Source organism: Bos grunniens, chromosome 24 (genome assembly GCF_055505025.1).
Source record: "Bos grunniens cultivar Pamir isolate PY7600 chromosome 24, Bosgru_T2T1.0, whole genome shotgun sequence".
Classification (NCBI taxonomy): domain Eukaryota; kingdom Metazoa; phylum Chordata; class Mammalia; order Artiodactyla; family Bovidae; genus Bos; species Bos grunniens.
Genome location: NC_141188.1, coordinates 56285001 through 56312419, shown reverse-complemented (window position 1 = coordinate 56312419; position 27419 = coordinate 56285001). Strand labels below are relative to the sequence as shown.

Sequence of the window (27419 nt, the reverse complement as noted above, 5' to 3'; positions counted from 1 at the left end):
CTATTTTCTAGAGAGGGGACTGAATAAAGGCTGGGAAGGTAGCTGCCTCGGTGGCCATTTGTGTCTGGAATACCAGGTGGTAACTAGAAGAATCCAGCTAGAACCAAAAGCATTATGGGTCTTTTTACTACCTAGAGCTTTGAGCTGGGGTTGCTTGGGGTCTCTCCATTTGCCAGCAAAACAAAAGTTGGTTATGATCACAGTTAAATACATGATGTTTTATTTTCGATCCTTATATATATATATATTTGTTCATATATATGAAAACATATGTTTTCAAATTTGAATACCTAGGTAATTTAATTTTGTTTAGAACTGGTCCGTTTCTAGTAATTTCCCCCTTATGTAGAATCAAAATATGAGTTTCTCTTTTCTTTCCCTGTTTCCTCCTTACTTTCTTCTGCCTTTTGTTCTTCTTTCCCTCCTATAATAAATTTCTATATGTATATATAGTTTTAATTTAATTCTGTGTTCTGTAGAGCATTAGTATTCTTTGAAAAGAATGCTAATGAGCCTTATCATAAGTTCTTGTACTCTAAAATAAAATTATATTGAGATTTCTGAAAATAATATTACCAATCAGTGCTTGCATATTAGTTTTTATTTCATTTTTAATAAATTAGAAGAATAATGGGTTTTGCAAATGTGCTAAGATTAGATTAACCCAAACACCTGTGTATTTGACTTGATTTCAGTTCAGCTCATCCAAAAAATTATTAAGCGAATATATCAGAATAAGTCTTATCAGGGAAAGAGCAAATTTTGTATGCTGATTATCAGAGACTCGGTAATGTTGAAGAAGCATCACAAAATTATCCATAAATATAGAAAAATATTGTGTAAATAAAACTGCCAATGGTGTATAAAATAGTCACTTTGGACTACCAATAAGTCGTTTAAAAACATACCGAGTGGTTTTATTCTTGTGTTTCTGTGTTGTCTTGAAATTGACTAATATCCTCTCAGGTTTTTATAACCATATTTTAAGCTTTAAATTTGTGGTGGATTTAATGTAGGTGAAACTTTAGCTTGTAATAGCTTTTATGACAACTTCAAATGATACAGTACTCACAGCTGTTTACATTTTAAACCTGTCTGAACCTAATACGGACAGTATTAAATACAATAAGTGGACCTTTAAATATTTTAAAATGATAGAATAAACTCTTCTATAAGAGCAATACAAAAGTTAAAGTGATAGTACACTGTTTATGTCTCATCTTTAAATTAACTTAGTTTATTTTTTTTCAATGCTGAAATAAATTATGCAGAAATTTGCAGAGTTTCTAAGGAGTGCTTTGGTGTGGCATTAGATATTATCTATCCACTTAATCATTGTCAACAACAGTTTCTCATAATTCACTGTCGATCTTTAAGTGTTTTCTGTAGAGCTAACTGGCCAGTATAGAATATGTTACTGGTATCGTTTTTTCTTTGCTGTTAAGACAGTTACGTGTTACTGATGCGTTGTCATATGTTCAGAACTATAAGAGTGTCCTTCCTTGCTTCCCTAAATCTGGAATTGGAAATTTGTATTACTTAATTTTTGGCGTTTGATGGTCCGTTTAGGGTTTCCTCTTTGAAAATTTATGTTAGCTAGATGTTTTGATGGTCCTGAAGGAATAGTTGGTATTTTGCTCCATAAATAACTTTTTTTTGAAAGATAAGGAGGAAAACTAAGTTGAAATGAGAATTTTATCCTTGTAATTTAAAAATTTTGTTTCGCTTCTTGTTTGTCTGCTTTAAGCGAGACGAAGGCTGTTTGGTTGATTTTAAAATCTAGTCATCTGTTTATTGTCATTACTTCAACAAATCTCAGCCCTCTTAACAGCAGTTTAGCTCAGTTTATATTAGCTTTGTTGTATGAATTGGAATGCTTATTACTGATAACAGAATCCACATGCCTTATCACTGAATAAAATAAATATTTCAGTTTCATCTAAAATGATGATCTGTATTAGATATTATAACACTTTTGCTCCAGTAGATCTGTATTTCTGTATCTTCAGTCCTCAAATAAAATTATGAATATTTATCCCATAAAAAGATGCTTCTAAAACTTACTTCAATATCTATGAATATTTTTATGACAGATAAAAAAATGGGGATAATAAAAGGTTTCTTTTGGAGTGATTATGACTGGATAAATACATTTATATGTTTTCATCAATACATATTTACCATGATAAATCCTAATAAATCTGTCACAATCTGTTCCGTCAACTCACTTTTTTTCCCCTCCTTTTCGAAATGGGCCCTTTCTCTTCCTTACCATAAAGGAAAATGTAAGTGGTGACATCTGTAATCAGATACTATTTATGGCACAACTCGGGGACAGAAGCCGGGCTTCTCTCTTGCTACCATTAGGCTGGATCTTCACAGGAAATCGAGAGAGTGAGGGGCTGGCCTGGCCCTGTTTTTGAAAATAACGGCAGCATCTGTGGGATAGAGAAAACATAAGCCTGGCCCAACGTCGTGTCACAGATCTGGCAGGATCCTTGAATGTGTTTGTACTGTGCACTGCATCAAGAGACCTTGAGTCACTATGGAAGCATGGCCGTGATAGGGTGGCGGAAGGACCAGCCTGCAGGGTCGCAGCGCACAGGCGCAGTGGAGGAAAGGGAGTCTGTCCCCGTGGAGAACAGAGGCCTATAGTGAAGGGCTGGGGTGATGTTTTCTTAAAGGAGAAGCTGTGTGAAATTGACAACTACCTAATTGCCCACAAGAGCCCTGCTTAGTGCTGCAGAACATTTTTGTGTTCTTGTCTCGTTTTAGTATGTTGCTCTCTTCAGCCACATCTCAATTTCTGATAGCCCTCATCTTTGGATGGGACTTTTAACAATACAGCTTTGTTTTTTGTGGATGCGAGGATTTATCTTGCCTAATTTCTTGCATCTGCCCGTGAACTAATTGTTTGATTTCCACATCTCGGTTTTTCTTTTTGAAACCATATATCATCTTAAAGTTAACATTTTTCCACTTTACTGCTCTGTCCAGCAAATTTCCTATCTTGTATAGCCTAATCATCCTACATACTGAGTCATGAATTCATGTGGAGAAAAATACATCACTTTAAATCACATTTTTGGATAAAATTTTGGATAAAATAAAATAAGATAAAAAGTCTTAGAAATTAACATGGAAGCCTTAAAATCTAGAAAGCAAAAAAAAATTTTTTTAATGTGTTGCTGTTTTAAAATATTTTTTTTTCAAATACACAGGAAAAACACAGACACAAAGGACATTGTCTTTCAGAAATTTTCGTGTGCCCACCAAAGTGTAAACACATAAGACCTGTTTCAGAATGCTATTCTTGTAACCAGAAACTATATTAACAGCTCCAACCCTTCTACTTCAAGTATTGGTGGAATTTATCTCCATTTCTAATCCAATTTAGTGACAGTCTCACTAACATCCTCAGTTGGAATCCTTGGAACTTCAGAATTCTCTGGAAATATGAAGTTTTATCTTTAGAAACAGTCTATAATCTCTCTTATTACAGGCTATCTTTTTTTTTTTTCAAACTGTACTTTTTAAGAAAGTCTATTTTCTGTGTTAAATTGCACTTGATTTTTGGTTTGGTTTTTGGTTTTAAATTCAGAAAGATCTAACAAACTTTGTAAGTGGTTAGAAATAATTTTGAACACATGAATTTTAAAGAAAGCAATCTCAACTATGGTAAAGAATCTGAAATAAAATTTGCACCCTCCAAGAAAATTTGAGATATAAGTTAATCATTAGGTAGACTTGAAAAATAAAGACTCAATGTGCATGAGAGAGACCAGGTTAACCAGTTTTTTTAAGGGTATACTTCTTAAGCAAAATAAAATCTTTAAGTCTGGATGAGACATTATTTTACAGAATAGATTTTTAGAACTAACAGGAAAAGTTGTATAATGCTGACAGCATTAAATGTTCTCAGTATTTTCCATTATATAAAAACCTTCATATTTGAAGGCTGCAAACATGATGTTGAGTTTATATCCTAAGCTATTTTTAGATAAGTTTTTTTTCAAATGCTTGAGGAAATCACAATTTAAAAGAGAACTTGGCAATTGTTTCTTTCTTATTAGAAGCCAAGAAATTATATATACATATATATATATATGTATTTGAAAAACTCAGTACTTAAAACACTTAATTTCCCCCACTACTTTTGAAATTGATTTCAAGGAAATCGTAATGATGCTTTTTCATGAGAACAAAATTTTAACTTGAGTGACAATACAACTTTTGCTAAAATAAAATTTATGTTGATTTTAAAGTGAACTAAGTGTCAGCCACCTGGGCTCCATCCTGTTTAGAAAAGTCTAGAAGACAATTGTGTGATAAGATATAAAGGGGGGGGGCACTTCTTCAAAGTTCTTTCCTAGAGAAGCAGATACTTTGTGAAAAAGTGTAGGTGTTTACATTAAAATATTAGCTCATAATAGTTACCTTTAAACTTAAAGTGCCCATTTCCAATTAATGGTATTTATGTCTGAGGAGTGGTTATTTAAATTATGCTTATTTGTTATGAAAATGTATAGGCAGAAAGAAGGTGAAGGATAATGCAAGTAAATCATTCCAAACAGGACAGAAGTATTTTTCACAGAATTCACACAGAATATGTAACATGACATTGGGAAGCACTTTGAAAGTGGCAAAAATACTCATCACAAAATAAGTATTTTTTTGTTTTCTTTGAAAACCAGTTTTCTCCTTTCCCCTGCAGTTATAGGTTATAGAAATTAGGCTTTCTTTGAATTGCTGGTTGTGAAAACAAGCATAGGAGGATCTCTATATTTAACTTTACATTGAGGATTCTTATTCCTTGAAAAGTATTTTTGAATACCTATAAAATTCATCCAAATAAACAACATCTATCCCATAAAGCATTCCAGTGTCTCAGGAGATTGCTCAAAGATTTATGTATTTTTGTTTGGAATTTCAGAATCATAAGGATTCTCTTCCACTGCCGTCCTTGTCTTGAAATCCAATTCTGCTCCTTTTAAATTCGCCTTTTTAAAGGTGTCTTCTCATGTGTGTGTATCTTAAATATAAAGTGAGAAGAAATGTAAGGGAGAAGAAAAACTTTAGTTAACTGTGGGTGAAAGGTTTGTGCACTTCTGATCTCTGTTCGGGTTATCCTTACAGATGATAAGGATGTGTGCTTGAAAGACTCACAAGACACAGCCATCAGCTCTCTCCGCCATGGAGCTGCCTTGTCAGCCCCCTTTACGTGATCATCCCACTGAGCAAGCACTGCTCAGGTGGCTCCTGTGGTGCGCCTCCCCTCCCTCCTTCGTCTGTTTTTCTTTTTTAACCAAGTTTTCAGTATTTCACCCACTTAGATTTCTGTTGAAATTTCAACAACTGGAACCATAGCGTTCAGTGTAGACCTGGAACCATAGCGTTCAGTGTAGACCTGGACTCATTTGCTGAAAAAAAAGAAATACATTTCAGGCAACTGTTATTTCTAACCTTATGTTATCACCTTCACTGAAGAGTATATTTTGCAGTGAAGTCTTGGGCTTCCTCTGAGTGGTTTAATTATTAAGAAGTTAAGAAACAACTGTAAGGCTGCTGGAGAGGCTAGAGAGAGAATTATGACAGGCTTGCGTGTGTTTGGAAATTATAGAAACTGGTTCTGCAGAATCTGGCTCAAGTACCTTTATTTTATGTTTGTGGAATAATAGAGATGCTTGGCTTAATATTCGGTTGAGCATCATCTTTTAAACTTTTAATATTTCCTCGACTGAAACATTTGTTGATTTTCTAACATTGAGAAGTTTTCTCTTTCTGCGCCTCCCCACGCTCACCACCAATTACTGACAACTCTGCTTTTTCAAGGTGTGTCTTCTTGTCTTCAAGCAATTCTAAGTTTTTTGTTTGAAAGTTGTGAATGAAAGTCAGATTGAATTTGGAAGATTTTAAATAAGATGCTCTTAGAACAAATACGTAGCAACAGTCCTAAAAGGTGTAAAGAGTCTCTTTAAACATAGTGAAGTTTTATTTTCTTAAGGCAGGTTAGATTGTGTCAGGCTGTTGACAGACACTTGCTGTGTTGTTTTATTTTTTTTCACAAATTGCACTGAATTCTTACACTGAACATAAAGTTGCGTTTCAAAGCAACAGCATGAGATTCTTAGCCTTGGTCTTCACTGTCCCGGGGTGTGTGTGTGTGAACACAAACATGTTCATTTTCAAAGGAATGGGAGCTTTTCTTAAAATTCGGTGCAGAGTCTGTAATTGTACTACTCCGTTACTTTATCTCGGAACAGCAGCCTGTGAGTGGTTCTGGGTGTTTCGGGTTTTTGGCTGCTGCGGTGGCGTAGGTGCAGAGCTGGTGGAGTTTCTGCTTTTCTAGAGCCTCTACTCCCTCTTCAGAGAAATGCAGGTAGTGCAGAAGAGTCTGCAGTGTGGAAAATTTCAGGGTTGGAAATAAGGATGATTTTAAGTTTTAGGGAGAAATACCCATTTGAATTCCGAGAGAATGTGCAAATGGGATTTTGAATAGAATCTTTTAAGAATTCCATTTCCGTGCTTCAGAGACACCCACTATTGTCTTTCGAGTCTAATTTTGTCATCGGAGGAATTAATCAAAAACACCCTGCTAGGGCTGAAACTTGATCCATAAGCGTTTACTTCTGGAGTAATCAGAGGAGGGTCTGTGCATGCGTTACGTTTCACTGCGTTTATTTTGAGTGCTCCGTGTCACAGAAGAATGGGGACGTTGTATTGTGCAGCTCCCTTCGTGGCCAAGTATAAAGGGGAAATTTTGGTGTGTTTTCCTCTGTCAGTTGTATTTTTCAGCCCTGGTGATGAAAGAGCATGTCCTTTGTGAAACATGGGCTCCTGTTAGAAAGACTCAGGTTTTCTCAGAAAAACGACTCTTGTGGTACCTGCCTTCCACGCACATACAAGACCTGTCAGTCTCCACTGCTGTTCCCATCCAGGGATTTTAGAATAATGCTATTTTGGAACAATTATTTTGATATCATCTGAGACAGAGTTCCTAACTGTCTCCAGCAGCTTCCTCCCTCCCAGCCCATATCATTCTAAATATGCCTCCTGGATTATACTTCTAATAATATTGTAATGGCTTTCATTCTACCGATTGGCACAGTATATCATTATATCATTAGCTGCTATGAGAAGGCAGTTTCAAGTAGGTGGCTGATTCTTGGCGGTAATGTTTTTGAGTAACCCTGTTTGGGGAATACGGCTGTTTCACAGGTGCTCAGGTGTATAAGCCCAGAGTACAATAATATTTTCTGGCTTGCTCATTATGAAACGAATTTGAAGTGCAAAATAATTCAATAATAAGTGGACTATAAAAATTGGGCTTTATGATAAGAAAGTGTAATAGCTTGAGATGTTAGCAGAGGAGATAAAAATAAAATTTGTTTAAGAATGCAACAGTACTTAACTCGTGTGTCATTTCTCCTGAAGCTGAGAGTTTAAAAGAATATTCATGGCCTGGTGATGGAAACTTGTTGAATCAGTTTGAATGTTTTCAACCTTGAAGCTAAATAGGAAATAAACCTATTTCTATAACTGTTACACTGTTTGAAAGTATTGTTGTATAATAAACAGATACACATTCTGCCACTTACATTTTGTTTAATAGTAAGGCCTGTGCTTCGTGAGTGAAATTTCAGTGGCAAAACCTAGGGAGTCCTCATAGAATGCCTTTATGTCAATTTTATTTTTAAGTGTATAAGATGTTGTCACATATAATCTGTAGCTTAGTTGCTAGTGCTGGGCAAAAGAGAACAGAATCAAACATATTTATTATGGACAGATACAGTTGGAATTAGAAAATTCAAACCCCAGTAAGTATTTTAGAAACAATACTATTTTGTTTTCCCTTTAATAAATTACATCAGCAATCTAGCTGTTAAGCGGAACCCTATAATAAACTGGGAGCACCCGGGTGGGAGGGGAAAAGTCATTTTTAGAAGTTTTCATCCATTCATTCATTGCTTCATTCACTTCTTCCTTCATTTATACTTATTCAGAGCATTTCCACAACTAAGCTAAAAGCCAGACATGCCATGTGTTGTTGAACAGTTCTTTCTCTTCAGTGTAGGCTTTATCTAAATTGCGAAGCTTCACAACTAAGGTCCTTGGTGTTTAGGGAGATGCTCAGTGTAATGTCGCGCACTGCCCAATTTGGGGAATGGCCTTAGCATTTTAAAAAGAGCAGAAAGTCTGGCCTTTTGAGAAAGTTGTACATTCAAGAAATGCAGTCACACAGTGTCATACCGGGATGTTTTGTCCTTTAGGCTTTTTTATGGAACAGCGGAATCCCCTTACTCACCTGTAACCACCTTGGAGAGGGTAAAGGTCTTTTTTGTTTTGCGTACATCTTTTTTGTCCCATAGAAACTCAACTCATTGCTTTCTGCATATTACTTAGAAATATATTTCCACTGAATGAATATGGTAATAAAAGTGGTAGAGTCATGTGCAGACAAACGCCACTAGAAATCTTCCTACTTTAGTGTCTCACGTCCTCTCCTTACTCACTTAGTGGCCTTGGTTAGGTCGCAAGCCTGTTTTGTGGTCTCCAAAATAGACAGAGGTTAGGGTTGCTGCATGAGCTGATGTTGGTGTACTGGGAGCAGACCCTTGACCTGGTGTTTATTCTGCACCAGACACTGAGCACTTTGCATCTGTTAAATCATTTATTCCTTCACAGATTCAATGAGATGGGTGCTACTATTTATTTGGGGATAAAAGAATAGAGGCACAGAGAGGTGAAGAAACATGCCCAAGGTCACACAGCCAGTATGTGGCAGAGCTGGGATAGTCACCTTGGCAGTCTGCCCTTGAGGTTTCTGTCTGTGTCCTTATTCATGAGGCTGTAGCTGTTTGGAACACTTTGTGGACTGGAAACTTTGTGCAGCCTGTCTCATTTAGCAAATATTTGACGATCTGGAATAAATTGAATATTCACAAGTTTCATCTCATTGTAGAATGACCCTCAGTACCTCTTAAGTCACTGGTTATAATGCACAGCTTTGGCCCAGGCATATCCGCTAGAATATCCAGATATGCCAGGATAGGATATCTCTACTAGAAACAGTATCATCTGCTGGTTAAGAGCATGGAATCTGATCACCTGGTTTTTTTTAGTTGATTGTGCCAGTGACTAGCTACCTGGCTTTGGACATATGATGTCATTCTTGACTCTTTCCCTGGAAAATGGGGAAAAGATACGTCCCTCCTAAGGATATCGTGATAAATATATATCACGATATATATATATATATAATGTGCTTAGCATATGCTATATAATGTGCTTAGCATATGCTTGATGCATTGTAGGTATCTAGAAATTATGACAGCAAATGATATTCATGATAAGCCCTGGCAATGCATTGTCAGCAACAGAGTAACTGCCTTTCTTCGGACACTAAAGAAGTTTTTTGGTTTTTTTTTCTGTTTTTCTTTTTAAAATGTTTTATTGGACTCGAGTTGCTTTACCATGTCGTGTTAGTTTCTTCTGTGCAGAGTGAATCAGCTGTATGTATACATGCATCCCCACTTTTCCTATTTCTTTCCCATTTAGGTCACCCCAAAGCACTGAGTAGAGTGCCCTGTGCTATGCAGTCTGTTCCCATGAGTCACCTATTTTAGACAGAGTAGTGTATATATGTCAGTCCCAGCCTCCCAATTCGTCCTGCGCTAGAGCAGATTTTTAACATGCAGCCTCCTGAACGTTAACTGGAAACTGAGGCCAGTGTCTCAAGTGCATTCAGAAAAATTCTGGCTAATGGAGACCACTTGCTTTTTCTGAATTGAGGAACTACTCCGAGCACTTTCTCTATCTCTTTGTCCTTACAATGGTATCCATCAGTCAGAGACACCTCGTCAGCCTTTTTAGTCATCGACTAAATTGCTCTGCGAAGTTTGTGTTGGAAGGATGTTCCCCATCTTTTCCCTTTTAGAAGAGGACGTTAGGCCAAGATGACAGAGTCTTCATAACATGATTCTCTCTGCCAGTAATTTGTTTATGCCTAAATCAGCCCTGCCTCTAAGTGATAAGGAGATACATACTTCTTATTTCTTATTCCATCAGCGTCATCCTGCAAGCGACCAGAAGCAGGGCTCCCAAGTGATGCCCCTGCTCTCCCTTTGTAGAGCTGGTGGTGGCACTCATAAAAAGTCAGGCCGGGGGTTCTGACTTCATCTGAGAAGACGGAGGTGCCTTGACTAGGTGGGTGTGCGTGGCAGCTTGTTTCTCTTCTAAAGTAAAACAGAGTTCCATTTGTTTAGGACTGTTTAGGTCCATTTGTAACAATACGCAGGATTATTTATACAGATGTTTTCTGGAAAAGTCAAAGAATTGGGGGATTCTGCCCTTTGCTGCCTAGTAATGTGTTTTTTCTCAATGCCGTTGTTGAATTCCTTTGGCTGGAAGAGGGGGGCAGTATTTTTTCTTGTGAGCTGTGGGAAACCTAGAACAGTTTTTTTCTAAGGGCTGATTCTTGAATTCTTGCATTTAAAGTGGGGGGGAAAATCTGCTAAAGGGGATAGAGGAGAGAGAGATGACCGATACACTTCACGACAAACATCTCTTCCCAGCCAACTTCAATGTCCAGCAAAGCCAGGCCCCACGTACCGCACTGCAGGAAAGGTCCCTTTGGGCCAGACCTCTTCCTGGTTTCCCGGAGCAGAGATAACGCTTCGGTTTCCAGAGACAGAACCTTTCTCTGGGAAGTGGGAGAGACCCCACCAGGTCGCCCCTCAGTTGTACTCGTTGCCACCTTGTGGATTGCAGAGGATATTGGTTTTCATCAAACTTCCACCTCAGTTTGGGCTTTTTATGGCAAGTGCACTTTGGCAATGGGTTGCTGAGTTCCTCACCAAAAGGATCCTGGTTTGTTCAGCAACACCTCACTCCTCTTCTCACAGTTCATTTATGATTCTGATGAGAGTGTTTTTTCAGGAAACACACATTTCACTTTTTGACCTAGGAGCATCTGTTAGAATTTTTTTTTTTTAATACTACTTTGGCATTCTGAAAGTGTTAATGTCTTTCATATCTGTTTAATGCTATTTAGGGATATTTATGATCACCTCTTGGTTACTCAGGGTAAAGTGTGTCGCAATTTTTTTTTAAACAGACAGGAAAGCATTCACATGAGGAAACAGATTGCTTTAAACATGTGCTTCCTGTGACAGTAAAAAGAACAAATTAGATTTAACACTGTGTAATGAATGCATAAATGTGTACATTGAGGCTTTTTTAAAAGCTTTATGTTCAGTTCTGGTCACAACCAAAATTGAGTCACCTGTACAAATTAAAAATGCCTCGGGTTCCTCTCAGATTCCTGAAATACCCAGGAATGAAGCCCCTCAACCTGAGGCTGCCTCACTGCAGACCTTAAAAAGCATGATGTATTGAGGCTGGAGAGAATGAGAAATCCCAGGTGCATTCCGGGTTAAACCAGGTTAGACTCAGAGTCTGTACATTTAGCAGAGAGAGCAGAGTGTCTGCAGGACCAAAAGGGAGGATTTTATTACCATTTTCCTCCCTCTCTGAGAATTAGTGGGGAAAAAAATAACCATTCTTCTGAACCCCCACATCAACCTCTTTCATGAGAGAAAAATAAGAAAATCTGATGTTTCCTTCCTAGCCCCTATGAAGATTCAGTTACATAAGAAAAGGACTCCTTTCCTTACGTAATTCAGTTTGCGCTCCCGTCTGCTGGCTGGCAGGCAGTGGGGAGCGGCTGTTAATATTTCCAGTTAGACACGAGTGTGGGATTGGAGGGCAGGAGTCTTCCCTCCCCGCCATTTCTGTCTGCGTCCCGCGGAGGGTGCGTTTCCTGCCCCGGTGCCTTCAAAGCGGAGGCTTTGTGGCGGGCTCAGCATCTCTGCGGCCAGGGAAGGCCGGGACTGGGTCCCTCGGGGGAGGCCACATAGTTTGGGGACATCTGACTCTCTCCCAGCGCATACTGGGGTACTAATATCAAAACAGACTGCTTGTCGCTGCACCGTGGGGCAGTGCTTTTTTTGGCTGCCGTGGTCGAAATGAAATGGGCAAGCTGTAGCCCGCTTGGCATCAGAAGGGGCTGAGGGAAGCTGGGAGATCAGAGTCAGACTGTGAATAAAAGTAACAGCCAATGGTTAACTTCCTTTTTGTGTGTCACTTGGCAGCGATGAGACTGATGGCGATTTTTTTTTTCCCCTAACGTGGGTGAGAGTTCAGTGCCCTAGGAAGAGCTGTAGACGCATCTATTGTGCTTCCTTATACAGTTGACTTGCGTTGATTTCTTGAGGCCACTACAGCTGTTCCCAGTGCCAGCTCCCGGAGCTGCATACATGGCCCGTCGGACTTCGGATGCGAAAGGTAATCAGATCAGAGGTGATCCACACAAAATCTCGCTGCTGATCACTAGGAAATCACCGGGAAATCAGATGCTCGCAGAAGGCTGTGGTGCCAAAGGATAAAATAGGCAGTTGAATGGATATTCCCCGGTATGCAGACATCCAAAGATATTTTTAAATCACACGACTCCACATCCCTCTTCTCCCATCAGAGATTCGAATCAGTTTTGGACTGTCTGGAAAATGCAGGGCTGAAATAGCCAGATTGAATTCAGAGGAAATTACCTTATGTTTTTTGGTGGCTCTTGGGTTAGTGGCATTATTTTCTTTGAAGGATTCTTTCGGAAGAGAGTTGGGGAGAATTTCTAGGCTCCCTCAAGATTTTCCTCCGATTTCTCTGTTTGCAAAGAGCTGTTCCCCAAAGGCGAAAAGAGCGAGTTGCCATCTTGAGGAGTGAATTGTGTGTTTAGTGAGCACCAAATGGGCTCCGAGTTACCCTGGAATTTTCAGTATATCTAGTTGCTTTCTTATACTATTTATTCCCCTAACTATTTGTACTAGATATCAGTAAGATGACCAACTTTTGACAACCCTAAAAGCAGGGTCGGAAGCTTAGAAATAGAATACCATTTGTCTGGTAATTAGAGTGTATCTCTTAAGAGTTCGAGAGAATTCTGATTAACCTTTCTGTTCCCACATTCTCACATAAAATTAGCACACCTTTTAAATTATTATCCAGTATTTAAACACGCATTTTTTTGAGTCTTCTTAATGCAACAGGTTCTGGAGACACTAAAAGTGTGTTATAGGTTTCTAAAAAACTTCATTTTTCTTACATTTTAAATGTTCTGTTTGTGCAAAATTTCGAGAATCACCATAAGGGCTTCTTTGCATTTTTAATTTAGTAACTAACATATGAATAAATTTGCATATTAATTAGTTGCAGATTAAATCATGCATACATAATTGCCTCCTTACTGTGTTTAATGTTTGTCAAAATCTCCAGCCTGGTTTGATGGATGTCGTATGAAAGATTACAATTTGATGTACCCTTGGAAGTATTTACACCAATAATGCAAGATTCTTAATAGCAGAATTCTCTAGTTATATACAGTTACTAATAAACATGTAAGATAGGTACATGTCCCTTTGACTAAAATTTTTTTTTCTTTGCACCAAATCATTTACTATTCATAATCATTAATGCATCTCCTAATTATACAGCATATGTCTGTTAACCCTTTCGTTGCTGCTCTTCAAGGGGTAGCTTTTCTTTCCTTGCCCCCCGAAGAAAGCAGATTATTTTGTAGGATCCTGAAATAACTGGATTGTCTTTTACCTGTTTCTCTTCTAGTATATGCACGCTCCTTTGCCCTTTACTGAGAATTATATAACCACTTTGTATTTTCCAGTGTAAGATCAAGAAATTACCCAGGTGCCCACACTTTGTAGCTAATGGGCTTCTGCCCCTCTTTTACCAAAGCTGAAAAGAATCCAGATATTTCAGAAATTCTCATATTAAATGATTTAAATATATATAAGTATAAAAAAAATATATATATAAGTATATAAATGTATATAGATACACACTCTCTACTTGTAGGATGAGTAAAATTATTTGTTACATTTTATTTCATTTTGAATATTGTAATGCATTTAATGTTTTATCATCAAATATGGGATGAGTTTGTGTTTTTGTGAGACCTCTTTAGTAGAAACTGACTAGACAATGGATGCTCTTGATTTGACATAGTTAAAAAAAACACATATGCCAATAAGTGGTCTTTTAAATTAATTCCTCAGGTATCTAATTTTTTAAGTTTCATTTTACTCATGTAAAGAGTAGACCAACTGTCTTTTTTTTTTTTTTTTTGCTATTTTGATGTCTAAGCTGCTTATCACACTGTATTACCCTGCATTAATGAGTATTCCTACTGTGCAAAATTCTATCAAAAATGATGGTGTGAATGTCATTTTTAATTGGAAGTTTATACAGTCAAATTTATAGTATACAACAAAAAATATGTACGTAGTTCTGCTCCAAGCCTTTTTTAGGCTATTGATCTTTTTGGTTTAAGTATACATTTTTATCAACCTGACTTTAAATTTAGTGTGAGAATCTGGACATATATTACTGAGTTTGTGATAATACCATTCTTGGGAGTGAGGTAAACTAAGGCACAAGCAGTAATAATGCCTTTTAATTATAAGGTGAACAGATACAGGAATTACCAAGAATCTGTTTTCAGGGATCCCTTTTAAACATGAAAACTTGCTGACCAATTTTATACATTCCACAGAAGTCATAATGTTTGATTTCTATCTATTTAATTGTTGAATACCTCGAATTTCTATGCCTGGTAAGGAGACGAGGGTTAAAATGAGTGCAAAGCATAAAGAGCTCATTTCCTTTATTTGATTTTTGCTTAGGAGGAATAAATACCTCCTGGTTGCCTACCTCAGATCATTTTTTTCTAATCACAAAGCACAATGAACTATTTATTGATTTAGCAAAACACTCAAATGCAGCACACAAGATTGCATTCAATTGTTTAGTAAAGAGAAAAATGAAATGAAAGCTGCAAAACTTATAAAAGGAAGCAAACAGACCTGAAACATCATATTTATCCACAGCCATTGTGCCTAGGTAATTCAGGGCATATGGTATGTAAATGATGTTTGGAGATTCTTGCCAAATCTGCACACGACGGGATACATTAAGGACAGGTTTCCTGGGTGGAAGTCCCACCATTGTGGCCGCACACTCCGCTAGGCTGTGTTTGTCCTGTTCTTGTCTTGCAGCAAGAGCATCACACAGCCTTTAGTGGCCAAATCTGGGCCTCAGTCTGCTGCTAAGACATTATTTTTAATTCCTAAGAATCTATTTTATAATTAAACTGAAAATATAGTACCAGTTTGCTAAATCTTCCTTTTACCCCGACGTTTGAGAAGATCTGAATAATTCATCAGTATATATTTGGCTATTACCCATTTAAATGAATATTTTTGACAATGGAAACTGAGTGCCTCTTTGCCCCTGAAGAAAGGTGTTACGAAGTAATAATTTTTCTCTAGGGTAAGATTTAAGATGTTTTCTAGAACAGGCAGTGGTTTATTTTGAACAGTTAATCATTTTAATTCTGAGTTAGCCAGGTCATAATTTATGAATTCAACTTGATAAGTCAAGTTACTAGTAAGAGTTACATTAATTAATTCTGAATTATTATTTTGAAGTATGCACTTCCACTTTTAAAAGGGTGCAGGCACTACCCCCTTCATTCATTTAAAACTCATTTTAAGCAGCCAAGAGCTTTTACACTGTTTCCTTTTTTCTGAAATGATTTTTTTTCCTCTAGGCTGGATGTCTTAGCCCATGATTTTGAATCCTTTTATTAAGGTCCATTTTGATTTATCTTGGAAATATGTATTTGGAGATTTTGATTAGAAATAATGACAGATACCTTTCTCCTGTGATAATTCATCAGAATATACCTAAATAGTCCATTTACTATGAAGACTCAATTATGAATACAAGATTTACACACTATTAATAAAAGTTATTTCAGGCTGTTTAAAGTATGTGGAGTATGATTTAGGATGTTTTATTGTTTTTATTATTAAGAATGTTTTTACTAAATCAAGCCGTTATTTTTTTTTAAGATAATGCTCTTAATATTATGGTTTGATTTGAATGAGCAGTTGAAGATCTGTCCCTACATTGACCATTTCACTTGTGAAACACAAATAACATGCTAGTTACTGCTGGAAAATGAAAGTATGCTCAGTCCTTGTCCGTGGCTATGTAGATTGGGTAAAATCAGGGCAAAAAAGTATCTTTGAGGTCAACATCGATCACTACTGCTCGATGCAGATCCAGTTTAAAAGTCATGTAAGTGATCGTGGTGCTCGAGGACTTCATAGACTTTTTGTGTAGTCTGTGGCTTGTGAACTCATCAGGTGAAGTTTTGAGCTGATTATTCTCCGACCACCCTTTGGTACATTGAAACTCCTTTGCACAGCTGTGCTCCCAACTCAACAACAGAGCACAGAAACAGTCTTCGCTGGAAAGCAAAGCGCAGTCACTATCCCAACTTTCCTGGGAACTTGCAGCCTTCAGGACGACAAAATGGATAATCACAGTGACGATTACAGAGTTTGGATTAAACGTATTGCACAGTAGGATGGCATGGCCCCAGTTTGCTCCCATGGCACAAGTGCCGTGAATGCCAACAACATTAAGCACTGCAGCCACTTACAAAGATTTTTGGGTTTTAAATGTCAGTCATTGGACCACCACTTAAAATGAAGCACCTGCATTTGATTCAAAGAAATTAAGGTATATTAGGATATGTGGAGGTGAGTGGAGGTGTTTTTTGGGGTTTGTTTTTTTTTTCAGCAAAAGCCATAGATAATAAAGATAAAACATCTTGAGTATTAAAGTGGTCTATTTCCTGCAGTGTATGGTTGAAAATGACTTAGCCTTTAAAAAATTTTTCAGAAATAAAAGTATATAAAGAGGGAGATAAATGAAATTTACATCTCTGCAGACAACTCTGCGTAGCAAATTTAAGATTCTAGTATTTTCCTTCCAAACATCTGAAAATTGGCAATTTAAAAGGAGACCCCGACAGATTAACTGTTGCATTGCTACCAGCTGTCTGTGATGATATCACTAAGTTACGAAACTTTTTTTAAAAGGTATAAACAAGTAAGGTGATAACGTATTTTTGAAGATGCTTTCTAAAAACTTTCATCTTAGTAAGAACATCAAAAGTGTATTAATTAACTGTCTGAATATACTTAGTAAAGTTTTAGGTAGATCAGATGTAAATAAGCTTATTTCATAAAAGATATGACTTATGTGTATCCAGATCTCAAGTATATTTTAAACCAGTCTTTACAAAATGTTAGTGCCTTTCTCTTAAGATTCTAATCAACAGAATTCCAGTCTTCAAAGATGTAACTGGAGACAGAGAATATAATTTCTATCATATTGTCAAGAGGGGTCTGTAACTCCCCATCTGACATCAGCCAGAAGGTGTGGGGAATGATTGATGACTCTGTATCATCGTGTACCCACTTAGCTTTGAATCTGTTCAAGTATCAAATTCAAAAACTAAGCGGATGTTTACTGCACACCTACTAAGTGCCAGGCTTCCTGGAAAGTGCAGTGTGCACCAGAGTTCCTGCTAGTGTGAAGGTTTATGCAAGTAGACAAGTGGCCACAAGTCGTTTTCCAAGCAAGAGTTCATTTCATGATGCTTCATAGGAGCCTAGTACCACTGATTCACCTTGTGGACTAACAGACACAGAGACTATGGCTCTTAAAAGTTCAACAATCGATGTAATCACACAGGCCCTGGTAACAAGGCAATATATAGTAGAAAGATGAAATCAACTCTGAGACTTACTGTAACTGTTGGCAAGTTTCTTTATCAGCATATTTTTAACAATATAACAAAATAACATCTTTGAAGGTTTTTTTTTTTTTTTTTGGTCGTCTAAAATCTGGTTAAATGGAATGTGTTGGAAAGGACAACAAAAAAAGTTAAATATGTGGAAATGACATGGAAAGCACCTGCTTCTTTGTTTGCCTCCACGTCCTTAGGAAATAATGTCTAGCCTTCAGAGGATATGTCGTCCCTCTAAGAAAATGTTTATAAAAGGACATTTTAAAGTAGAATATAGGTTAGATAAGTTAAGGAGGACTTGCCAAGAAAAACCAAGTACATGAAACAAACAGGAGACTGCATCGCACCTCCGAGGGGGCGTAACAGTATCACCTCTAAGAAGTGACAATGCATGGATCCATTTTTATATCTTTGGCATATTGTTGGCACAATTAATTATTCCACTGAGAAAATAGCCACACTACACAAGAGAAAGGAAGACAAATTAGATCCTCCAAGCCCCCTTCTGTGAAGTGTGTGTGTAAGTGAATATGCTCTCTGCCAACCCAGCAAATAAAACTTTGTCCATCCCTAATCTTCAGCAGTTTATAATCCAGGTGAAGGAAAGGCCAGGCTCATGAAATAAAACACAGTCATTAAAACGTTTGAAAACTGGGGAAACAGTTCATCATGGTTACATGTGTGTGCGTGTGTTTTATCAGTATAATGTAGGTGTAGCTCTGTATGAACGTTTTTGTCTAATCATACCCTCATTTTTCCACTTCATGAAGACTTGATGTATTCTCAAAGTGAAGTTACAGCGGCTGTAACGTGTTTCTCTGGCAACCCTGGACTTGATCGTTTCTGTCACTGTGGAAGGAAGGAAATACATCTCTTTCTGGTCCTCATTCACTCAATGAGCAAAGATGGATTTGTGCTCCTATTATGTACAGATAACACTGTTATAGGGGAGGGCAAAGACATTTAAGTCATAATCTCTACTCTTTAAAAATCTACAGTATTGGGGGGCAATAAGTAGGTGCATGATTTATTTAGCTACAATTCATGACATTAAACTTTGCTGGAGAGCCATACATTCTAGAATGGTCCTTACCTGGAAGTGACCACAGAGCTTGATTCTGGAGGACTGAGAGTTACAGCTCTGGCAGATGGAGACAACGGTGACAGGTGCGGTTGAGTTTCTGACATCCTCCGTGTATCTCTTCCTTGTTGTTGCGCTCTTGCTTGTTCAACTGCAGAAACAACTTTTGACGAGCTCTGTATCTTCAGGGCTTGATTATTCAGAGATATCTCATTATCATAAAAATATAAATCCCAGAATTTTTAAGTTGGGGGAAAAATTGTCATGATCACAATTTAACACTTTATTTATTTGAAACATATTTACTTCTAAAGAAACTGAGATTTAGATAAAGCCAGAACTTAAAGTAAAACCTTGGTTTTTGACCTCCACATTATTTTAATAAGGACAGGATGACAGGCAGTGGGGATGGCGGTCTCATCCCCACATACCTGTTTGGAGAAACAAAAATCTGGAAGTCATTAAAAAAATCAAAAATACAATTAAAATTTTTTTAAACTTTTTTATGTTCAAAATCATTTATCATAAAATACTGTCATTTATTTAGTAATGATACTAAGAATGACTCAATACAGAAATGTTTAACTCTGAGAAAGCCTTATGGGCCAAATAATTTTTATTTTTTTAAGTGTACTTATTTTTATTGAGGAAAGTATAAGTTGGTCAACATAGCAAGTTGGAAGGACACAGGCCATGCACAAAGTGGACAAGCCTTGGGCTCTCATTCTATTTCCTGCTCCTGGCATACCACACAGACGTACAGACTAGCACTGATGTAGGTGGTCGAGTAGGTCGGTGCTTAGACTCCATAAAAATGTGGCTTAATTAAATTTTAAAAGAAAGGTTTCACAATAATTATCTTCATATATAGGTAAGATTATCACAATCAGAAAGAGGGAAGGACATTCTAGGTTAAGGGAGAACAGGGGCTTTTTAATGAGTGGCAAAGCATGGCACATTATAAGAAGTGGAATGATAGAAGACCTGAATTCTAAATCTGTCTTGACCACCGGCTTGATTTACGTTGCTGAGAACCTGCCTTTACCCTTCAAAGCTGAATAATATTTGCCATTTGTTAAAAAAAAAACAAAACACATATTTATGGTGGCTCAGTTAGTAAAGAATCCACCTGCAATGCAAATTTGACCCCTAGGACAGGAAGATCCCCTGGAAAAAGAAATGACAACCCACTCCAGTATTCTTACCTGGGGAATCCCACAGAGGAGGCTGGTGGGCTACAGCCCATGGGGTCACAAGAGTCAGACATAATTAAGCACACACACACATATACACTCACAAAACATATAAGGCCTAAAAAAGAAAACTCAAAAAACACATGGCTTGCAGGTATTAGAGAACATGTTACACGCTGCAGAAGAGGCAATCAGTGGCCGGAGGTAAGGATGGGAAAGTTGACCTGTTTAAGATTTTGACTTGCATTAAGCAAATTTTAAGTAGTTTTATTCTCAAAATGCATTTGGTAATCACTTTCAAAGAAGGCAGAAAACTGACTGACATTTTGGGAGACACGTGAAAGACATGGAGGGGACTTTCATGCCTCTGGTTTGTGAGGACCGTGATTCGGCAATTTGGCAGTATTTACTACTACTGCTGGCCATGACTAGGAAGATGTCCTTTTAGGCCAGTTTTTGCCCAGCTGTAAATGAATGGAAATACGATCATCACTGCTGTATAACTTTGGGGCACTCCTCACCTATACCTGATTTGGTTGGCCTCATGTTAGAACGGAGAAGGCAATGGCGCCCCACTCCAGTACTCTTGCCTGGAAAATCCCATGGACAGAGGAGCCTGGTGGGCTGCAGTCCATGGGGTCGCTAAGAGTCAGACACGACTGAGCGACTTCACTTTCACTTTTCGCTTTCACGCATTGGAGAAGGAAATGGCAACCCACTCCAGTGTTCTTGCCTGGAGAATCCCAGGGACGGGGAGCCTGGTGCGCTGCCGTCTATGGGGTCGCATAGAGTCAGACACCACTGAAGCGACTTAGCAGCAGCAGCAGCATGTTAGAAACCAAAATGTATCAGTGTCAGATTTTTGCCAAACAGTTCTAATTTTAATGCTGTTTGTGTTCAGTGAAAGCTTATGAATTTCCGATTTACTTAGAAGCTCAGAATTTTCCTTTATTGCACCTTATCCCTTTTAAAACCATTTCTTTTGGGGTTACTCATGGAATTTGCTATAAGGACTTGTCTCAGTGCATGATGGTACAAAACTTATCTCACATGACTCTTCATGGTCATTTCTGTGTTTATGTGTGGGGTGGATGTTTAAGTGCGTATGATTAACAGGCAAGAGATCATTTGTTTTTGAAACTAAGTAGTTAGAATTCAAGGTCATTTTGAGTTAAAGAACCCAACATTTAGGTCAAGAATGGACCAGTGATCAGCTCTGGCTTTAGGCTAAGGATCAGCCTTAAGAGAAAATCTACTGCTCGTTCGCCTTGAAATGCCATTAATTCTTGCTCCAAGGGGCTCATTCCCAGTTACTCAAAAGAATATTTTTAGGCAGAAACTTTATAAAACAGTAATTTGAAATAGTCATTTCAATAACAGATATGTATTGAATGCTACTCTTACATGGTCATTTGCCTCCATTTTTAAAACCTTTTTTTTTTCATTCTTTTTACCTACTCTTTGATTACTGAGTGCTTATCAGAAATAGCCATTAGAGTATTTGAAAATTGTTCTCTGCTCAGCAGTTCTTTCTTCTGTGATCAGTGATATCAAGCAAAGGTAGTCAACAGTTGGAAACTTCAGGAAGTTGTTAGAATTCCCACCTCCAAAGGAGCTTATTAACAAACCCCAGACAATTATTCTGTTTAGAATGAAAATGATTTCCATTGTGATATCACATTTCCTTCTAATCATTGAGCAACGCTTTGGGAAGCCCAGTATTTATTCACAATGTTTTAAAAAATTGTGTACATCCTGTGCCGAGATTCCAGTCTGCTTCATCAATCCATTTTGTCAGAAATTTCTCAAATGGAATCCTTCATCCAGGCAAATAAACATGCCCAGGATTTCCCCTTTAACTTTTTGGGAATTCATTTTTACACGTGCATCAACTTGACGGAAAAAACAGTTGTCGTCTTATTTCACTTGACTCAGGTGATTGTGGTGAGCCCGCTCGCTTTCTCATCTAGGAAGTGCAGCAATCTGAGTCAGCTTCCTCCATCTCTGTTTTTATATTGTCCACTGTGATGCTTCCTCATTGTACCAAAATAGAAATGGTTTGTTTTTTGTATCAAACTTGGAGACTGGCTATGGATCATACTGGGTTAGGATAAAGGAATTTTTTCCCCAAAGAAAAAATTCCACTTATCCCAGAGGGGAGAGACTGATGTCCTGAGGAAAAAATAAGAAACCCAATGAAGTCTTTTCTCCTTAACTAAAAGATCTCCTTTAGTCATCAAAAGTGTCAATTGCACTATTGTTTTCTAATTTCATTTAGTATTTGAGAGGTTTTAGTAGTAGATCAACGTATGACTTTTGCAATGACAGATCTTTGCATGAAATTGAGGAAGGAAGAAGTGAACTTCAGTTAGACTCTAGTGTTGCAGTTCCAAATGCAGTTCAACATGAGAATCTACATATTCTGGTGTCGCCACTGAGTAGATTTCACCCTACTGTACCATACATGACATTAGACACTTGCTTCCCAGTCTGAAGGGTAGTGCTGTTTTATATCTCTGGCTTGTTGAGATGTCATGTTCATATGGGTAATGACATACTCATTGTATTCTTTACCATAGAAATGAGAAAAATGTGAAAAAGTGGGAAAATGAGTCTAACCAGATCTAACGGCATGCAAGAATGTTAGAAAGTGTTTTGCATTTATTTTGCATACTACTGCATGTCACCAAAACAATATATGTCTGTGAGTTTTTATAATACATCTAAAGCAAAGTGAGAAACCTCCTCTTTCTTCTGAAGAGAAATACTGCCACAGAAAGGTGGAAGATGAATATTTATGGAACAAAAGACAAATTAGTCCACATGGTTTAGCTGTCAATATGCCTACAAGCTATCTGACCGGCCAGGAAAAGAGTAAATACTTGATCATGTGGTAAACCATTTGGATGTCTGCTTATGAACCCAAGCCATATAAAAGTAGCCAGTTTAAGATAACAATAGGAAGACTCTGATGAAGCCACAGATAGGCTTTCGTTTTCGCAGTCTGTGTTACTTTGAGAATCTTCTGTGATAAAACTCTCCTCCAAACTAAACCTGGCTACCTTTAAACTATACAAATAGTTAAAACTATTGTACCTGTAATAGTCCTTAAGTGGTGCTAAGAGAATAAGTTTTGGCCCCAGAGTCGACCGACATGATTTGTGCTTTATCTCAGTTCTTCATGCAATACAGACTTCCAAGAAATATTTTTATAATTATGTGACAAGTATATTTATGTGAGATAAGTATTTTCTCCAGATAAATGTGTATTTGGCCAAAAAAAAAAAAGTTTGAGATAATTGGAATTCCAAATGAGGGAAATAGTTTTTTTAAAGTAGTCAAGCTCCCTCACTTATTAGCAGACATGGTTATTTTACATTCTAAAGATGTCAATACAATGAAGTAGAGAAATGTCCACACAGGCAGTTTGTTGGTGTTCCCTGCAAGGCTGTCTCGCCTTACGGTCATCAGAAAACCTTCTTCTTACTCTGCGTGTCCGTGTGTGTACATGTGTGTCTGCATCCTCCTTTGGATAATTACATCTTTGATGAAGTGGATTTTTGTCACTGCAGTTTAAGTTGGTTTTTAAACACCCACCCTTTTTTAGGTATAAGCTATCAGCATTTATTAAAAAGTTTTATAACAATCCATGTATATCTATTTACTAACTCAACACTAACATTAACTTATGAATTAAATGTCTTGTTTATAGTGACTCCTACTGGAGACCAAAAAAAGTCCAGTTGTTTAGCTTCTGAATAACTTAAATTCAGTAATACCTCCTGTCTTCAGTGAATAGGTACAGCCCAGATACTGACTTGGCAAAATTTATCATTCATTTATGTTTAATTATGAGAACATAGATTCTGACACTGATTTCATCAACAGAAAATATGTTTTTTAAGTACCTAACTGTGCACACATGCTTCTCACACCAGTAATGTGATTTGATTGCTTAGTAGTAAAGAGTTTAGCATGGTCCTATATTTTTAAAATTTTTTTGTCCGTATTAGTTGACTTCTGAGACTGCCTGTTTTGGGTGGAGGCTGTTTGCTCACTGCTCTTTAAGGAACTCTAGCACAGAGGAAAGAGTAGACGAAGAACAAGGGAATCCACTCTCATTTATAACAGGCCCCGATACACTGAGCGAGGTGTCCCTCATTTATGCCTCAAAAGAAGCTCTGTGTTAAGAGGAAGAAACTAAAACTCAGACTCGTGATATGACCTGGCCCCTGCCACACTGCTGCAGGGGAGCAAGGCAGTGATTCTTATACAGACGTGTCTGGCCCTCAAGTTTAAGTCCTGGGGATTTTATAGCTTTATGATCTATGAAATGTCATCCCAGACTGTGCCTTAATTCTGTCTTTAAAGTAGGAATGGTGTGATACCTGTCACAGGGAACTAGTCATAAAGATGAAACTAGTGCAGAGTAGGTACTTGGATGCTATTTAAATTGTTTATCAGTATACATGTATTGGGCTTCCTTGATGGCTCAGACGGTAAAGAATCCGCCTACAATGCAGGAGACCTGGCTTCAATCCCTGGGTTGGGAAAATCCCCTGGAGGAGGGCATGGCAACCCACTCCAGTATAAAAAATTTTCCAAAATAAAATAAGTTATAATATTTTTATAATGATGACATGTTGAAGGGTCTTCCCAGGTGGAGCTAGTGGTGAAGAACCACCTGCCAATGCAAGAGATGTAAGAGATACAAGTTCAGTCCCTGGGTTGGGAAGATTCCCTGGAGAAGGGCATAGCAACCCACTCTGGTATTCTTGCCTGGAGAATCCCATAGACAGAGGAGCCTAGCAGGCTACAGTCCTTGGAGTCGCAGAGTCAGACATGACTGAGTGAGCGAGCACTGCACATAGATGTGTTAGTTGTCTTATCAGTTTTTTGATGGGGTAGATATTTACCTAAAGGTGGTCATTTTCTTTATAGGTTTGCTTGTTCCCGTGGTATTATGTAATCCTGTATGTTGATGAATATCTCTATTATCCTTGGGATATTATGTTTAGCTAATTCAGCTGTACTAGGCAAAAAAGAATAGCATTGTAGAAGCAAGCAAGTATATGGAAAAAAATGAGTGTTCAATGACTTAGAAACATGGAGTTATACAAGTTCTAACAAGTTATATTTTGGGGGGAAAATGACATTTTGTTCATACATTCATCATTCATTCATTCATTCATGTCATCTGTTAAGTACCTGCCTGATTCCAGGCAGTCTGCAGGGTACATGTATGTGTGTGTTTTGGTTTATTTGAACTTTGCAGTAACGGTGTAATGTTGCAGTCATTATTCAGAAAAAAAGGCAGAATTTAATGAGATCTGTGATTGGGAGTGAATAGTTCAGTTCCTTAGCCTCTTCATAATAGTTTGTTTTCTGATTGATTCTTTAATACATGTATGACTGTCCCTACAGCCTTTAGTCCTATTTTTACATTTTACTAAGAGCACATGCCGCAATGGGGCTCAAGGCGAAGTTGGGAATGGATAAATCGTTGTTTGGAAACTGAATGAATACAGAAATCCCAGACTCTGCACTCAAGTGGTTTAGAATATTTACTTGTTTTTTGATGCAGTCATTTATTCATTCATTCAGCAAGTTTTTACTGCAGGTCTGCTATGTAGGTGAAACCGCACACATGCATGGCAAGTTCTGGTGAGGTATCCTCAAAATTTCTGTGACAGCTCTACGTATGTGTCCCCAGTTCCCCTTCATCCCAAATATGTCTGTCAAGGAGTTTTTGGAAAATCACAAAAGAACGGTAAACTTTAGAGAAGTTAAGAATAATATGGATGTACTTTAGGTGATCAATATTCTAAGCAATAATTTTACCGGTAAGAATTTTTTTCCCAAAAGTGGCAGAGAAAACACTTGGGCACACTGCCTACCCCTGGTGTCCTCTGGGGTAGGACTGTTTGCAGCCAACCATCCGAGAGCTTGGTGACTTACTGTTTGGAGTGGCTGACCTCCATTCCCCGTCCTTTTGGTGATAAAAAGGGACTCTATCTAGCTACTGCTAGTTAGGTAGCACCCAATTTTATCCTGATGAAAGAAACAACTGACCAGGTCAGGTGCCTTAAAAACTGGTTGTTACAATTAAAGACTTCTTATAAAATTATTATGAAACACATGGATTTATGCATACAGCTTCAGCTGTTTCTATACATCTGTGCTAACGCCCCACGCAGCACACTAAAAATTTATCATAGGTTATACTTCTGTCACTTAGGAAAACTTCAAAGTCTTGAGTTCCCAGAAGTGTCTCAGTTGACAAGCCACTAACTTGAGTTCTGATTGAAATAATATTCTGAGGTCAGCTGGCCAAAACTATAACATCACTGGAGGATAATACATGGTGTCTCACTGGTTATAATGCATAGGTCACCTTTTCAGCAAGTATCTTTATTAATCACTGCAAATTTGTACTTTTGAAATTTCAGACCCTTTTTCATTAGTTAACGAAGCCAGGAAGCTTAGTGCTCTAGTCCCATTTTAATTGTTTTGAGCCCCGTGTGCTGATTTGTCAGGGTTTAAAAATCTCTTTCACCTTACAGATTAAAAATATGTACATGTTTAACAGTATATTTAAAAGCAACGAGAGCGTCAATTTTAATAATGTTAGTTGTGGCTTCTGAAAGTATGAAAATATCATTTATACTTACAGAATTAATAAAAAGGCATATATATGTTAGCAAATGTGCAGGAAAAGCCATGTGATGTAGGTGAAACAGAATGGTTGTATATCAAAATAGTTAAGAAATCTTTCTAGCAGTCCACCTTTGAAAAGTTAGGTAGGATCCAGAAACAGGCTTCTAAATAAGGGGTCTTTATGAGAAGCAACAAAGGAACATCGACCCCAAATAAAACCCAACTTATCTCCCTGTAAATCCTAGTCTCTTTTCTAAGCCGTGGTTTTTTGCACGCTGTCCTTTGGTAGGTGGGTACCTTGGCCTTCTGTATGAAACACTGAGGGTGGTTTAAAGGTTACAAATGTGATCCTGTCAGATTGACAACTAACTGTTCTAATGAGGAAAAAATCCTCAAAGCATGAAATTTGAATGAAATGTGTGATTATAATTCAAGTACTGTTTACACAAACCTCTGGGGACCTTCTGAATAAATTCAGAGCGAGTGAGTTAGACAAACCTCTGGGCCTTCGCTATATGTGTGCGTGTGGATGTGTGTGTGTTTATTTTACAGCGTGGGGGAAACTTTCCAGCCTCAGCCAAGGCTGTGCTCTTCCGAACCGACACCGCAATCCCCGCAGTTGTATATTAATACTGCATGTGCTTGGTTACCGCATTGAGTTGTAAGGAAATAGGTGCTCTGAATTATTAAAGTTGATTCTTGAGAATAGATGTATGCTCGGGTGGCATTTGCTTCGGCATATGCAAATGATTTA

The 27419-nt window shown here is 37.7% G+C and overlaps 1 protein-coding gene and 1 long non-coding RNA gene across 49 annotated transcripts in view; one reads left to right on the top strand and one right to left on the bottom strand.

The window, feature by feature from the left end:
- Window positions 1-27419, top strand: part of TCF4 (transcription factor 4) — a 381881-nt gene that overhangs the window by 248389 nt on the left and 106073 nt on the right. The gene's annotated exons all lie outside the window — the stretch shown is intronic.
- Window positions 14720-27419, bottom strand: part of LOC147346320 (uncharacterized) — a 14060-nt gene continuing 1360 nt past the window's right edge. For 3 of the 7 annotated variants that reach the window (XR_015154100.1, XR_015154102.1, XR_015154101.1), the window contains exons 3-4: window positions 18828-19005; window positions 17735-18583 (exon numbers count right to left, since the gene is read on the bottom strand). This is a non-coding gene — a long non-coding RNA (uncharacterized LOC147346320). Of the gene's footprint in view, window positions 16635-17734; window positions 18654-18827; window positions 19006-27419 lie in introns of those variants that run through there. The other 4 variants (XR_015154106.1, XR_015154105.1, XR_015154103.1 and 1 more) reach the window with 4 other exon arrangements.